We start from the raw sequence: 13,962 nt of genomic DNA on the forward strand, positions 1-13,962 counted from the left end.
ATCCTGACTCCTCACTATGCTGAAGTGCCACACCCATCCCGTTGGCTGGTGTCTCCACCATGGTGACCATTCATCTGGGTTTTCCTTCAGATTTACAAGGCATATGGTGGCACGCATCCCAGATAGCAGTAGCTGACCATCCCATGGGCACCTAGGGGTCAACCTGGCAGTTGCACATCCAGGACATACCATTTATCCCCCAGGGAACACCCACCTTTGCTGGGCTGTTGGCTGCGGACCCTCTCGTGCCTGGATACTGTTCCTGCTCCTCAGACTAGAGCTGGTAGTACTGTCTGCACAAACATTCCCAAAAGTCATGGAGCTGGACAGTTCCCTCCTCCCCCCACTGTTTTCATTGTCGCAGGGATCAGTGTTCATGGCAGTTCTTCCGTACAATTCAAGTTGGTGGTTTCATCAGCCACGTGTACAACTACCACTTTTAGCACCCACAGATAAGTCATCCTGTGAAGGAAGGAAAGTGTGTTTGTGTGTGCACGTTTGTGTGCTCGTGTGTAGACAAGTAATTTCCATTACCCCCAGTAATGCCACCCAATGCTTAACTCCCAGTCCGTGTGCCTTATGTCTTCCCCCTTCTCGATGCCCCTTTTCCAGCTAGGAAATTTGATGCTCCACCTGCCCACCTCTCAGTAAGGGCACTCCATGGGACGGACGAACACGTACACACACACGCGAGGTTTACAGGGTTTAGTTAAATTAATTATTATTGTGCAAAAACATCGCAATTGTTCAGGTCCAGTTGAAACTCCTTGAGATCAGCTCACAGTGCCAATTGTTGTGTTGAGAATAGATTTGGTTGGTTCAAAGAGAATCAAGGGACTCGTTATCAACAAACAGTGGCTTTATTTATGCACAGGGGAACTCACAAAAAGGCACACACTCACAGACTAACCCAGAATAATACACAAATAACTGCACGTCGGGTCCAAATAAATTGCTGCTAAACATTTTCAACACCCAATTGAGAATGTAAAGCACAGCACACCAATGAACAGTAAATGAATTACAACTAACAAATATATCAAATGAACCTGGTTTCCAACATCGACCAGGACCGGGATCTGGGACAGACCCTTTACATTTGCCCTTCCAAAGCCCACCCGTGGCCAGCAGCCTGGACTTCATTGATGGTCTTGAGGCAGCAACAAAAGAGAATGAACGTGTAGCTTTTCAATGCAGGGTCTGTTCACATGATCTGCTCGAACTAATCGTGCTTCAGCCTCATCTGTGGGCAAATCTAAAATTGACACCCAGAAGACCAATCACACGTCAGTCTTATAGGTGGACATCTCTAACCCTTGATTGGCAGGTGAGGTAGCTTCTGATCTCAAGATCACTGGAGAGGTGACATTACCCTCCACAATCCATACTTCATTGGCACTGGACAAATTCATAACTATCTCATGTTTTCCTGTCCTGTGCATTGGCAACTCAATATCAGTCAGTGATGCAACTATGATACACCAGTAAAAATGAACAAAAGTCTTTGGTAACATACAAAATCTCAAACCCCTAATTAAGTATAACCGCTGGCAAGCCTTCTTCATGATTACATCAAAATGAAGGCCCAAGGATAGATCTTAGAGGTATTGACAACCAGGAATTTGAAGTTCCTTACTGACCCCTCGATGAGGACTAATTTGTGTTCTGGTTTCCCCTTCCTGAAGTTCATTATCTTTTCCATAGTTTTGCTAACGTTGAGTGCAAGGTTTTTGTAACATCACTCAACTAGCTGATCTCTCTCATGCCTGTACGCTTCCTCATTGCCATCTGTAAATCTGCCGACAATTCTGAGGAAGGACATACTAGCTATAGAGGGTGTGCAGCGCAGATTTACAAGGTTAGTTCCAGGGATGGTGGGGTTGACATATGCTGAAAGGCTAGAAAAACTGGACTTGTATCCGATGGAGTTTAGAAGGATGAGGGGGGATAGACAGGGTGAGGTCGGATTACTTGTTCCCAATGATGGGGAAGACGAGGACTAGAGGGCATAGTTTAAGTATACAGGGTAGGCCCTTTAGGACGGAGATGAGAAAACATTTTTTTACCCAGAAAAGTGTGAATCTGTGGAATGCTCTGCCACAGAGGGTGGTAGAGGCAGATTCGCTGATTATGTTCAAAAGAGAGTTGGATAAGACTCTAGTGGGCAAAGGAGTTAAGGGTTATGGGGATAAGGCTGGAAAGGGGTACTGATAGTAGTGATCAGCCATGATCTGTAAAATGGCGGTGCTGGCTCGACGGGCCGAAGGGCCTACTCCAGCTCCTATTGTCTATTGTCTATTGACAACCTTGATATCATTGGCAAATATGTAGACGTCATTTGAATTTTGCTTAGCCACACCATATAGTCATGTGTATGGCGAGTAGAGCAGTGGGCTAAGCACATACCCTTGAGGTTGTCTATGATGACTGTCTGTGAGGAGACCATGATCTTCTGATGAGTAAGTCAAGGGAGGCTCAGAGGCCCAGGTTTTGATGCTTGCTGACCAGAACTGAGGAGACGATGGAGTTGAAAGCCAAGCTGTAATCAATGAAAAGTAGCCTGATGTACATGGTGCTGTTGTCTAAGTGGCCCAGAGTTGAGTGGAGAGCCACTGAGGATGCATCTGCTGTGGAGGAATTCTGACGGTAGGCGGATTGCAATGAGTCCAGGCCTTTGCTTAGGTCTAACTTGGCCATGAACAACCTCTCAGGATTTCATCGCAATAGATGGGAGTGCTACTGGGCGATAGTTTCTGCTCTTATTTGGCATGGTATGATTGATGCCCTTTTGAAGCAGGTGGGAACTTCTGACTGCAGCAATGAGAGATTGAAAATGATTTTCAGGACCCTGCCAGGTATGCCATCAGAACCTTATGCCCTTCTGTCTCCTTACCTCAAGCTCTGCTTCCACAGAGCTAAAAATACCCGCCCCAGTCAATTCTCACCTTTCCTCTCCTGTCCTCCCATCCACATCCAATGAACACCTTTTGTCTATTGGTTTGTACTCCTCCCTCTCATCAGCCTTTTAATTTGGGCGCATGCCTGCTTTTTTACTCATATCTTGAAGAAGGGATACCTCCTAGGGATGCTGCGAGACCTGCTGAGTTCCTCCAGCATTTCTGTGTTTTTACTGCAATCACAGCATCTACATACTTTGGTGTTTAACCCCACTCTTCTCGGGGAACTCAGGGATTAGAGCATGATATGACAGAGACATGGACCCTTTATTGCTCAGTGGGATACGTTACACCATCTGTTATACCAGTAGGGTGGAGCCAATCTACAGTCATAACCAATAGCAAGCAGTCAGTATAATACATTACATCACTACATTCCACCCACCCCCCCCCCCACCTAAAATTAACCAATTTTAAGTAATAGCAAAAAAAATCTTAAGGGATAAAACACTACAGAAGAAGAGAAAATCAGTTGAGAAATGTTGCAACTAAAATTTATCGTGAGTAAGCTGTTGGGATGGCCTTGAAACTCTCTGAGACCAATGCAGAATAATTGGTGAGGGCTCCTGTAAGTTTACAGGAGAAACCTCCTTTTCAGGAGATGACTAGTAGCAGGTGTTGCTTATTAAGTCTCTGGGTGTAACAGACTGGATTTCAGGGACAGATACATGCTGTTCTGAGGAGGGCAAAGGAAAATAAGTGAGAGCAGGAAAATGGTTAGAAGCTGTAGGCAGAACCCCCCTGGTGAAGCAAGGTCCCTAAGGGAAACAGTGTCCTGTCTACCATCAGGGAAAGCAATTTGAGCTTATTGCGGATTAGCATGAAATCAGACATACACACTCGACTAAAGGGTCCACCTTGCTCTGTCTACCATGCTTTCTCAGTAAAACTTCTCTTGGTCTAGAAAACCAAGCCGGCAAGGTTGATCACTCTTTGACTTTCTGGGAAAAGAAAACAAACACTGATGAGGTGTTTCATTAGTTGATGGGTAAAGTACAGGTAGAGTTCAAAGCTTCAGGTAACACCTCTTGCCAGCGACTGGCGGGGAGACTTTTAGATTTGAGTCCCAGATTGTACCATTGCTACATTCAACTTGCCCATTTCCCCGAGGGCTATAACTGGTAGTATGACTTTGAAGAAGACCGCAGAGCCCACCTCACTGACAAAAGGCAAAGGAGGAAAAACCCAACACCCAACCCCAACCAACCAATTTTCCCCTGCAACCGCTGCAACCGTGTCTGCCTGTCCCGCATCGGACTTGTCAGCCACAAACGAGCCTGCAGCTGACGTGGACTTTTTACCCCCTCCATAAATCTTCGTCCGCGAAGCCAAGCCAAAGATAACTGGTAGTATGACTTGTGGCAATACCTCTGTCAAGAAGAAATTGCTGAAGCTCTGTCACTATGAATGAAATTCAGGTAACCAAAAATGCTAAAAATGGAATCAAGACATTTAATTATCGAAGCAGCGGAAACATCAATACAAGGAATAGCAAAAGGGAAATGAGATAATTCATCAATAACATTAAGAAAATAAATGTTTCTATTATTTGAAGGCAGTGGCCCTTTAAAATCTATGCTGAGACATTCAAAGGGTCTAGAAGCTTTGATCAATGAGGTAAGTGAGGGTTTGTAAAAACGAGGTTTGCATTTGGCACAGACAGGACATTGTGCTGTTAGGGTTCTCACATCCTCCACAGTATAGGGCAGATTGAGATTTTACACATAGTGATAGAGTCTGGTGAACCCCAGGTGGCACAGTTCTTCATGGAGAATCTTTAATCTGTCTAACTGCAGACTTGCACAAGAAGTGCAAGAGAGAGCATCTGGGGGATCATTGAATTTTCCTGGACGATAGAGTATGTCATAGTCCATGAAGGCAACAGATTTCTGATCAGTTAGCAAGGTAAACTTCATGCCAGCTAGAAAATGCCTCCAATAGCGGATGGCTTCTATAATTGCTTCCTTTTCAACGGGATGAGTGTTTCAATTCTGGTCCGTGCAGTGTGCGGGAAAAGAAAGCTACAGGTCTGCCAGCTTGATTCAATGTGGCAGCTAGAGCAAAATCAGATGCATCCAATTCCACTTGAAAAGGTAAATCCTCATCAATTGCAGACATGGAGGCCTTAGCTATATCTTGCTTAATGTTTTTAAAAGCTCGGAGCCTCATCACTCAGAGGAAAATTAGTGGTTTTAAAAAGTGGTCGTGCTTTGTCAGCATAATGTGGTACCCACTGAGCATAATAGGAGAAAAATCCTAAGCCACGCTTGAGGGCCTTTTGCGTTGTTGGAGAGGACAGATCCATGAGTGGTCGCATTCTCTCAGGGTCGGGACTAATTTCTCCCTGACTTACTACGTAGCAGTTTCTTTGTGCGGTACACACACTTGTCATTATTTAGAGTTAATCGCAAGGATTTGGCTACTTGTAGGAACCGTTGCAAATTTTGATCATGATTATTCGTGTCTTTGCCACAGATGGTAACATTGTCCAAATAAGGAAAAGTGGTCTGCAACTTATAGGTGTCGACTAACTTATTCATTTCTCTTTGGAAAAACTGATACTCCGTTAGTGAAGCCAAAAGGAATTCACTTAAACTGAAGGAGTTTGCCATCTGCCTCAAAAGCAGTAAACTTCCTTTCAATCTTATGGATGGGAACCTGGTGGTAAACTGATTTGAGATCAATAGTAGAGTATATCTCGTATTGATCAATTCGAGTGACCATGTCTGAAATGCGAGGCAGTAGGTATGCGTCTAGTTGAGTGTATCTGTTTATGGTTTGGTTGTTATCCACAACTATTCTAGGTTTTGCGTCATTTCTAACCACTACTACTTGAGCGCGCCAAGGATTTGTGCTGGGCTTGATGACGTTCTCCTTTAACATTGTATGTATTTTAAAGTTAATTCTGCAATAATTTGTCTTATCTTGTTCTAGTCCTGAGCAAGCCATCATGATCGTGAGTTTAGATGGGTATAACGCAGTCGAGGGGTGGATGTAACTGTCTGTACTGCCCAAGTCAAATAAACAGTTCATAGGCTGCCCATTTACCTCCACTTTCATCGTGGATGACTGCAGGTCATAGGATTTATCTTGATTTACTTTCATAGAAGCCAAGATTGGATCCCCTTGTGGCATTGGCATATAGGACCTTGCTTTGTCGCTGATCGATTCGCTGGACGATTCAGAAGAGGTCGACAAAGCCGAGGTCGGACTAGATGTCTCATTGACTCTCCAGCCCAGCATCGTGGCGTTATGACGGCGACTTTGCTTAGTATCAGCGCTTGGGTGCTTCTTTTCCTTTTCTTTTTTCTTCCTTTGCTTGTCGCGAGTGCCAGATGTCGACTTTCTAGCTTGGCAACCCTTTGCCCAATGGCCCTTCTTCTCACAGTTGGCGCAGGTATCTTGGTGTGCAGGGCACCGGTTGTGGGCATGTAGTGCCAAGCCACAGAAATAACACTTTAGGGACCGGGTTTTGCATCACGGTTTTGTCGGGCTCAGTAGCAAATCTTCACTACAGGTCAATTTGAGGGGCACCACTTCGACACCTCTTTCTTGCTCGAATGCTTTCACCCCTTGTAACGCAGTTAGGAGTATCTTCGCTTGTTGCAGAGCCGCATTAAAAGTCAAGCCCAGAGTCTCCAGTAGACGCTGTCTAATGTATCCGGAGTCCAGACCGTTTATGAACGCGTCTAACATCATGGACTCATGATGGGCTTCAGCCGTGTCGGCGGTGCAGGTACAGTTCCTGGATAAGAGCGTCTACGCTCTCTCCTGCTTGTTGCTTCCAAATGTGAAGCTGGTGTCTTGCATATAGGGTGTCCTGAGGCACATCATAGTAGATTTTAAGGAGATTCACTGCATTCTGATAGCCAGCTATCTCTCTGACCATGGAGTAGGGGACGTCTCCGAGGAGAGCCATGAAATGGTCCATTTTCTCAGCGTCTTGCACAACGTTATTCTTCCGCATGTAAGCTTCAAAGCACTGGATCCAGTGGCGGAACTTTTATCTGGCTCAGCTGGCATCTTGATCTATTTTGAGTCTTCCAGGATTGAGGGAAGTATCCATAATTTTTCTTCTGTTAATAAAATTGATATGCCAGAGACATGGACAAGACTTGTATCATACTATAGGCTTTTATTAACAGAAGAAGCCACCTCTACTGATCAGTGGGATACATTACACCATCTGTTAAACCAGTAGAGTGGAGCCAATCTACAGCCATAACCAATAGCAAGCAGTCAGCATAATACATTACATCACTACAGAGCAGCAACAGTGAGAGGCAAAGAACTGTTGACACTTGGGGCTGGAATCCTTCACCAATTCTTTTCCTCCCATGTTGGTGCTCAACTGGAAGAGTTTCTCCAACATTTTTTTTTGCTTCAAATTCTAGCATCTGCACAAGATTTGGTGATTTTATTGAAAGTGGAGAGGTTTGGTGAGGGTGCTAAATGAAGAGAGTGTTCAAAAAGTGTCTGATAAATGTACAAAATAGACTTTATCCATTGGCTTAATAGAGATGGTAAAAACCTGGAAAAATAGAGAGCACTTGATTTTCTGATGTACAAATGACAGGTGACATAGCTAATGTATAAATGTTTATATATGATCAGAATATGCACTTGCTTGTGTATTCAGAATGCAACTAGCAAAATATATTTTAATGCAGAAAAGCAGCAATATGTGACATGAGGTATTTTGGAAGGAAGACATGTGAAGCAGCAAAAACTAAATTGCTTGGGCTTTGATGCACATCAATCTTTGAAGATGGCAGGAGAAGTTAATGTTTTTTTTAAAGCCATTAAGCATTTCAAATTATTAATCAATGCAGGGAGTGGAGATGCATAGAAATTATGTTAAACTGTAAAGTGGTGGTTGGATCTCAGCTATAATCTGCTGTCCAGTTCTGAGCCTCACAGAGAAAGATAATTGCAAAGGCTTTGGAAGGATTTCCTAAAATGGCTCCATTGATCAATAACTTCTGTTCCGTGTGGACAGAGAATTTAGTGAGGGTGTTCACTGGAGCTCGGGAAAGTTAGGTGATGTTTAATTCAGGTGTTCAAATGATGAAGGCAGAGAAAATATTTTCGCAGCCAAAGAAAACAATAAGCAGACCATGTAGGTTAACAGTAATTAGCAAATAGATGATGAAATATTTTGGAAATATTTTACTGTGATGTGGAATCTACTGTCTGAAAATGTGGTGTAACCAGATTCATTGGCAAATTTCAAAGGGTTTTTTGGGTACTTCAATTAACGTGTTTTAATTAAAAAAAATTTTAGACATACAGCATGGTAACGGGCCATTTCAGCCCATGAGCCCGTTTGGGTGCCCAATTACACCCAATTGACCTACAACGCCCGGTACGTTTAGAACAGTGGAAGGAAACTGGAGCACCCGGAGGAAACCCACGCAGACACAGGGAGAATGTACAAACTCCTTACAGACAGTGCTGGATAGTCCAGATCGCTAGCATTGTAACAGCATTATGCTAACCATTACGGCAACTCTGCCACTGTAGTTTGGGGAAAGCAAAGTGGAGTTGGATACAGCTCATTTGAAGATCCAATACGAGTATGATGATTGAATGACCTTCTGCCCTTTGACAGAAGTGCGTTCAAAGTATATTTTTTTATAATTTTTTGTTTTTTACAGTGAACCATATCAACCAAAATATATACAAACGTTTCTCATTAAATATACACAGTGGCATTTTCTCCCTTTTTTTCCCCCCACCCTCCCTCCCCCCTTCCCGCTCCCCTCCAAAGCCAATAAATATTCAACATATACAATACAATAAAACCATAAAACAATGTCTTCACACAATGAAAAATAAACAAGAAAAATGCTTCATCTGTTTTTACACACTGAATCAAATCGTTTTGTCTTCTTATCATTTTAGGGGGTGGAGGTCCGAGGCAAGCTCTCTCGGTTATGTTCCCTGTATGGTTCCCAAATTTGTTCAAATAATGACTTTATTTTTTAAATTATGTTATTTTTTCCAATGGAATATATTTATTCATTTCCATGTACCATTGCTGTATTCTCAGACTTTTCCATTTTCCAAGTTAACATTATACACTTTTTTGCTTCTGCTAAGGCTATCCTAATGAATCTTTTTTGCACTTTATCCAATTTGAGGCCTAATTCATTACTACTTATGTTACTTAAAAGAAAGATCTCTGGAATTTTTGGTATGTTATTTTTTGTGATTTTATTTAACATCTGATTTAGTTCTTCCCAAAAGATATTCACTTTTGTACATCCCCAAATTGTATGTATTGTTGTTCCCATTTCCTTCTTACAGCGAAAACATCTATCTGATAATGTTGGATCCCATTCTTTTAATTTTTGAGGAGTGATATATAACTTGTGTAACCAATTATACTGTATCATGCGTAACCTTGTGTTTATTGTTAACTAATATGGCTACCCCTCTAGCTTTTGAATTATATGATGCTGCCGCTATGTATCCTACCCAGTCTCTCTTTAATTTATGTTCCACCAGTTAGATGCGTTTCCTGCACAAATGCTATATCTATTTTTTCTTTTTTCAGTAAATTTAATAGCTTCTTCCTTTTAATTTGGTTTATAGTAATGTTTATAGTCATATAGTTCAACATGACCATCTTATATCGTGTTTACACCTCTTTTCTGCTTCCTCACCACCTCCATCCCCTTTTTCCCATTTTCATCTCTCAGTTTTCCCTTTTTAAACTCAATATATGACAACACATTTAAAACATAAAATACTCCAACAATTCCCACACCCAATATGACCTTAACCCCAAATTGCCCCACCCCCCCGTAAGTTGCCCCTTATCCCTTGCCGGGCAACCACAACTTCCCTTTCCATTTGGGTTGCGATCCTGCTCGCAAGTGTCAACTGATTTCCCATTGACGGTCATTCTCTCCCCCCCACCCCCACCAAACCCCCCGAAAACATTTTTTTACACATATAACAAAGCTCTCCCTTTTTTCCCCCTTCCTTCCTTCTCCTCTCTTTTCCCTCTTTAGTTCTTTACATATACATTGTTTTTACATCTTAATATATATACTTTATCACCTTTCTTCATTCTTATTACATCACTTCATCTCTCCTTCTATCCTGCAAATGCTCTGCGAATTCTTGTGCTTCCTCCGGATCCAAGAACAGTCTGTTTTGCTCCCTGGGTATAAATATTTTAACCTCGGCTGGATATGTTAACATGAATTTATAACCTTTTTTTCCATAGAATCGATCTTGCTGTATTGAACTCTTTCCTCTTCTTTAAGAGTTCAAAACTTATGTCTGGGTAAAAAAATATTTTTGACCCTTGTATTCCAATGGTTTATTATCTTCTCTAACTTTATTCCTTGCCTGCTCCAATATATTTTCTCTTGTCGTATATCTCAAAAATTTTACTACGATGGATCTTGGTTTTTAATGTGTCTGCGGTTTCGGAGCTAGTGCTCTGAGTGCCTTTTCTATTTCCATTTTTTCCTGAATTTCTATCGTTCACAGGACCTTCAGGATCCATCCTTTTATAAATTCCTCCATGTCTGTGCCTTCTTCACCCTCCTTCAGGCCCACTATCTTTATGTTGTTTCGCCTACTCCAACATATCAATTTTTTGAGATAACAACTCTTGTGTCTCTTTAATTTTTTTTTGTCACTTTCTTCCAATTTTCCTCAAGTCATTTACTTCCATTTCTACAGCCATTTCCCGATCTTCCACATTCTCTACTCTTTTCCCTATTTCTGTCATGACCCTTTCTAAACTTAGCATTTTATCTTCTGTTCTTTTCATTTTTCTTTTAATTGCACTAAATTCTAATGATAATCATTCTTTTAATGCTCTCATTTGTTCTTCAAAAAAGGCTTTATCTCTACTCAGTCCATCTGTTTTATCTTCTATTTCTCTGTGAAGATCTTGGTCTTATCTTCCTCTCCTTCTGTGTCTATACTTGTGTTTGTGTCTTCTTCTCTTCTTTGTATCTGTGTCTCTTCTGATTCTCCTGATGAGTTGCTTGTATCACTTTGTCGGGCCTCTTCTTGCTGGGCCTCTTGTTGTTGATCCTCCCCTCCTGGGCTACTCATCTGTCGGGCCTCCTGCTGCTGCTCCTCTTGCCGTTCACCCCGTTGACTTTCTTCCTTTCCTGGTTCCTCACTCCCTCTCCTGCCGCCTTCCTCATCTCCAGCTGAGAGCCCTAGTGTCGGGAGTCCCTCAGCTGGTCGCACCGTGGTTGCCCGCTCCTTGGCTGAGCCCCCCTCCCATCGGTGTTTCCTTTTACCTTTGTGCACTGTGCACTTTTGTTTGGCTCAGAGAGCCATTTTTGCAGTCCACTAGTTGGGGGGTCACAACTCCCCAGGGCTAGCACCAACCTCGGAGATCGGGCGCTCTTTGCTACCACGGCTCCCTGTTCCTTCGTGCAGGTAAGGCCTTCTTCTTTCTTTTCCGGTGACTTTTCTTCTTTTTTCCCCAATGTTTTTACTTTTTCCTTCTTGGGTGCCATCTTCTTTCTCTTCTCTGCAACTTTATCTTCTATTTCTTATACTTTATATTTGTTAAGCTTTGTCTTTTCTTGACTTTTTTTTATTTTTTCTGGAGAGGGCTGGTTTTACCCTACTGGCCACTACTCCATCATGTGACTCCTCTGCTTTCAAAGTATATTGAGGATTTTTTTGGAATAGTTTTTCCTTAAATTCAGAAGGGAGTTTGCAACTTTTCTAATCCACTCTAGATTAACTGGATCAACTTTTAAAAGGCTGCATGGGGTGGCAACACAACAACTGGCTAAAATGGAGATGACTGTATATACCCCAACCCAGTCTGGAGACGAAACTGCTTTTGGTGACCAAGATGATTTTGTGCACATAATGTCTGTAATTCCAAACCCTTTATTATTTTCTGGAAGAATTACCTCTTATTGAAGAATTTCTGCATAAAGGGACTGTGTTTTCTGAGAAAATCTACCATGTTCTCTGCACAACCCATTCAGTTCAGATGTGGGATCTTGACACAAAATATCTACTGTATTTTTCCCTCTACTGATGCTGTCTGATCTATTGAGTTCCTCCCACAGTTTGTTTATTGCTCCAAATTCAAGCATCTTTAGTCTAAAATGTCTCTTAGCACTCTTCCCTGCCCTCAAGCTGATGGCTGTCTTCTCTTCCCTCTTTAGTCTTTATCAAGGGTCCCAACCTGATACATTGACTGACCATTTCTATCCACAATACTGTCTGATCTGCTGAATCCCTCCAGCTTCTCATTATTCATGACCCTAGCAGCCACAGTTCTTGCCCGACTTTGTGTTGACAGTAGGTATTCTAAATTTCAAGCAAAGAAGAAACATTCTCCTCAGGACAGCATGGACTTTAAGATGAAGGCCCGATCTAGAAAAGAAAATGTTCTCACCACTGCATCAACAATTTTCTATCCCCTGAAGCTCTGAAGGAAGCACTTGCTTGAGAATTACAAAGAAATATTAAAATAAACTCCATTGCTTGTTTTATTTCAATACAATTGAAAACCAATTTTTGTCCAGAGTGAAATAATGTGAGGATCACAATCCGGATGTTTCCTGGTGTTAGTCAGATAACCCAAACAAGATTTCTGTTTTAGAGGCACAAGGCTTGATCCTTGTTTCCAATGTTAACACTCCTTAGGAAACTTGGGTAATGTTGTGCTTCGGGCACATCTCACGTGGAACAAAACGTTATGCTCTCACCAGCACAGAAGATCAGGGCAGTTCCCTGTCATTTCCCAGTTCAATTACGAGCCCAGCTTTCAACCAAACCTTGGCATTACCCCATTCATATTGAGCAAAAATGTCTTGAATAATTATCCCCATCCCACACCCTAGGACCTAATAATCTTATTCTATTACGTGCTGCCCATCAAGTAGTTCCATTTGTTCCTCCCCATGGGTAATCTCGTGTCCCAGTAAACCATAAAATGCTACAGCACAGGAACGAGCCCTTTGGCTCATCTTGTATATACCAAACTATTATTTTGCCTCAGCTCACTAACCTGCACCCAGATCATAACCCTCCCATCCATGATCTTATCCAATATTTCTTCAATTTCAAAATCGAGCCCACACTCACCACTTGTTCCACGCTCCCATCACGCTCTGTGTGAAGAAGTTCCTCCCAATGGTTTCCCCTCAACAGTTCATCTTTCACTCTTAAAACTCGTCATCTAGACTTTACTGCCACTTCTGGACTTGTGGATTAGTTATTCAGGAAATTTGTGAAACAGCAGAGAGGAAAGACCAATCATTTTTTACGTGTGTTTGCGCTCACATTTTATCTTCAAATGACATGTGTTGATGTCGCCATCAACTGCTCTCCATTATATTATTATTCTATGATCTTGCCTGTTTTACAGGTGAGGGTATTGGTTAAAATATCTACCAGCATGCAACAGGAGTTGTTTGATGCAGTTAGAATGGTACATCCTGCTTCCCCAAACAAGATGCAAGTTGAGAAATAATGAAAGGTAAGAGCATTTTTCTTTCAAAAAAAATCCCGTGCTGCTCGTCTTCATTCTCAACAAGATATTGCAAGCATCGGCATCATACAAACTGGGCTCCTGGCTAATCTCCTGTGACCTTTCTGTGACCCCTGAGCAACATGGAAGCTCAAGCAGCAGATTAAAACAAAATGAGGTTAATGCAATGTTGAGGTGGGGTGATGAGGAGTTTATTGAACAGAGATAGACAGCTGGAGATGAAGCCATCAAATGCAAGCACTAAGCAGACCTTTGTGGCTGACGTGTCGCTCTGCAGATGACGGTTTCTCCACTTGTCTGATAGAAGTTGTGACTGGTGATTTGCTCTTTGATTATTTGCTGCGTTTCAGACAGACCAGGTGTTGTGAGCTGATACGATGGGACTGTCATATCACAAATGCAGCTAGGAAAAAGAAACAAAGGGATTGTCGAGATAACGCTTAATAGAGTGCCTGGAAACACAATGTCTGGGCCACAAATATACTTGCCTGATCTACACTATTTTCT

General features: G+C 42.2%; 1 long non-coding RNA gene across 1 annotated transcript in view; it reads left to right on the forward strand.

Annotated features, from left to right (window-relative positions):
• LOC138760055 (uncharacterized) overlaps window positions 1–13,962 on the forward strand; it is an 84,312-nt gene that overhangs the window by 17,676 nt on the left and 52,674 nt on the right. Inside the window, exon 2 of the long non-coding RNA XR_011355363.1 lies at window positions 13,333–13,443. This is a non-coding gene — a long non-coding RNA (uncharacterized lncRNA). The remainder of the gene's footprint in view (window positions 1–13,332; window positions 13,444–13,962) is intronic.

The sequence above is a fragment of the Narcine bancroftii genome, chromosome 4 (assembly GCF_036971445.1).
Source record: "Narcine bancroftii isolate sNarBan1 chromosome 4, sNarBan1.hap1, whole genome shotgun sequence".
NCBI classification, from domain to species: Eukaryota; Metazoa; Chordata; class Chondrichthyes; order Torpediniformes; family Narcinidae; genus Narcine; species Narcine bancroftii.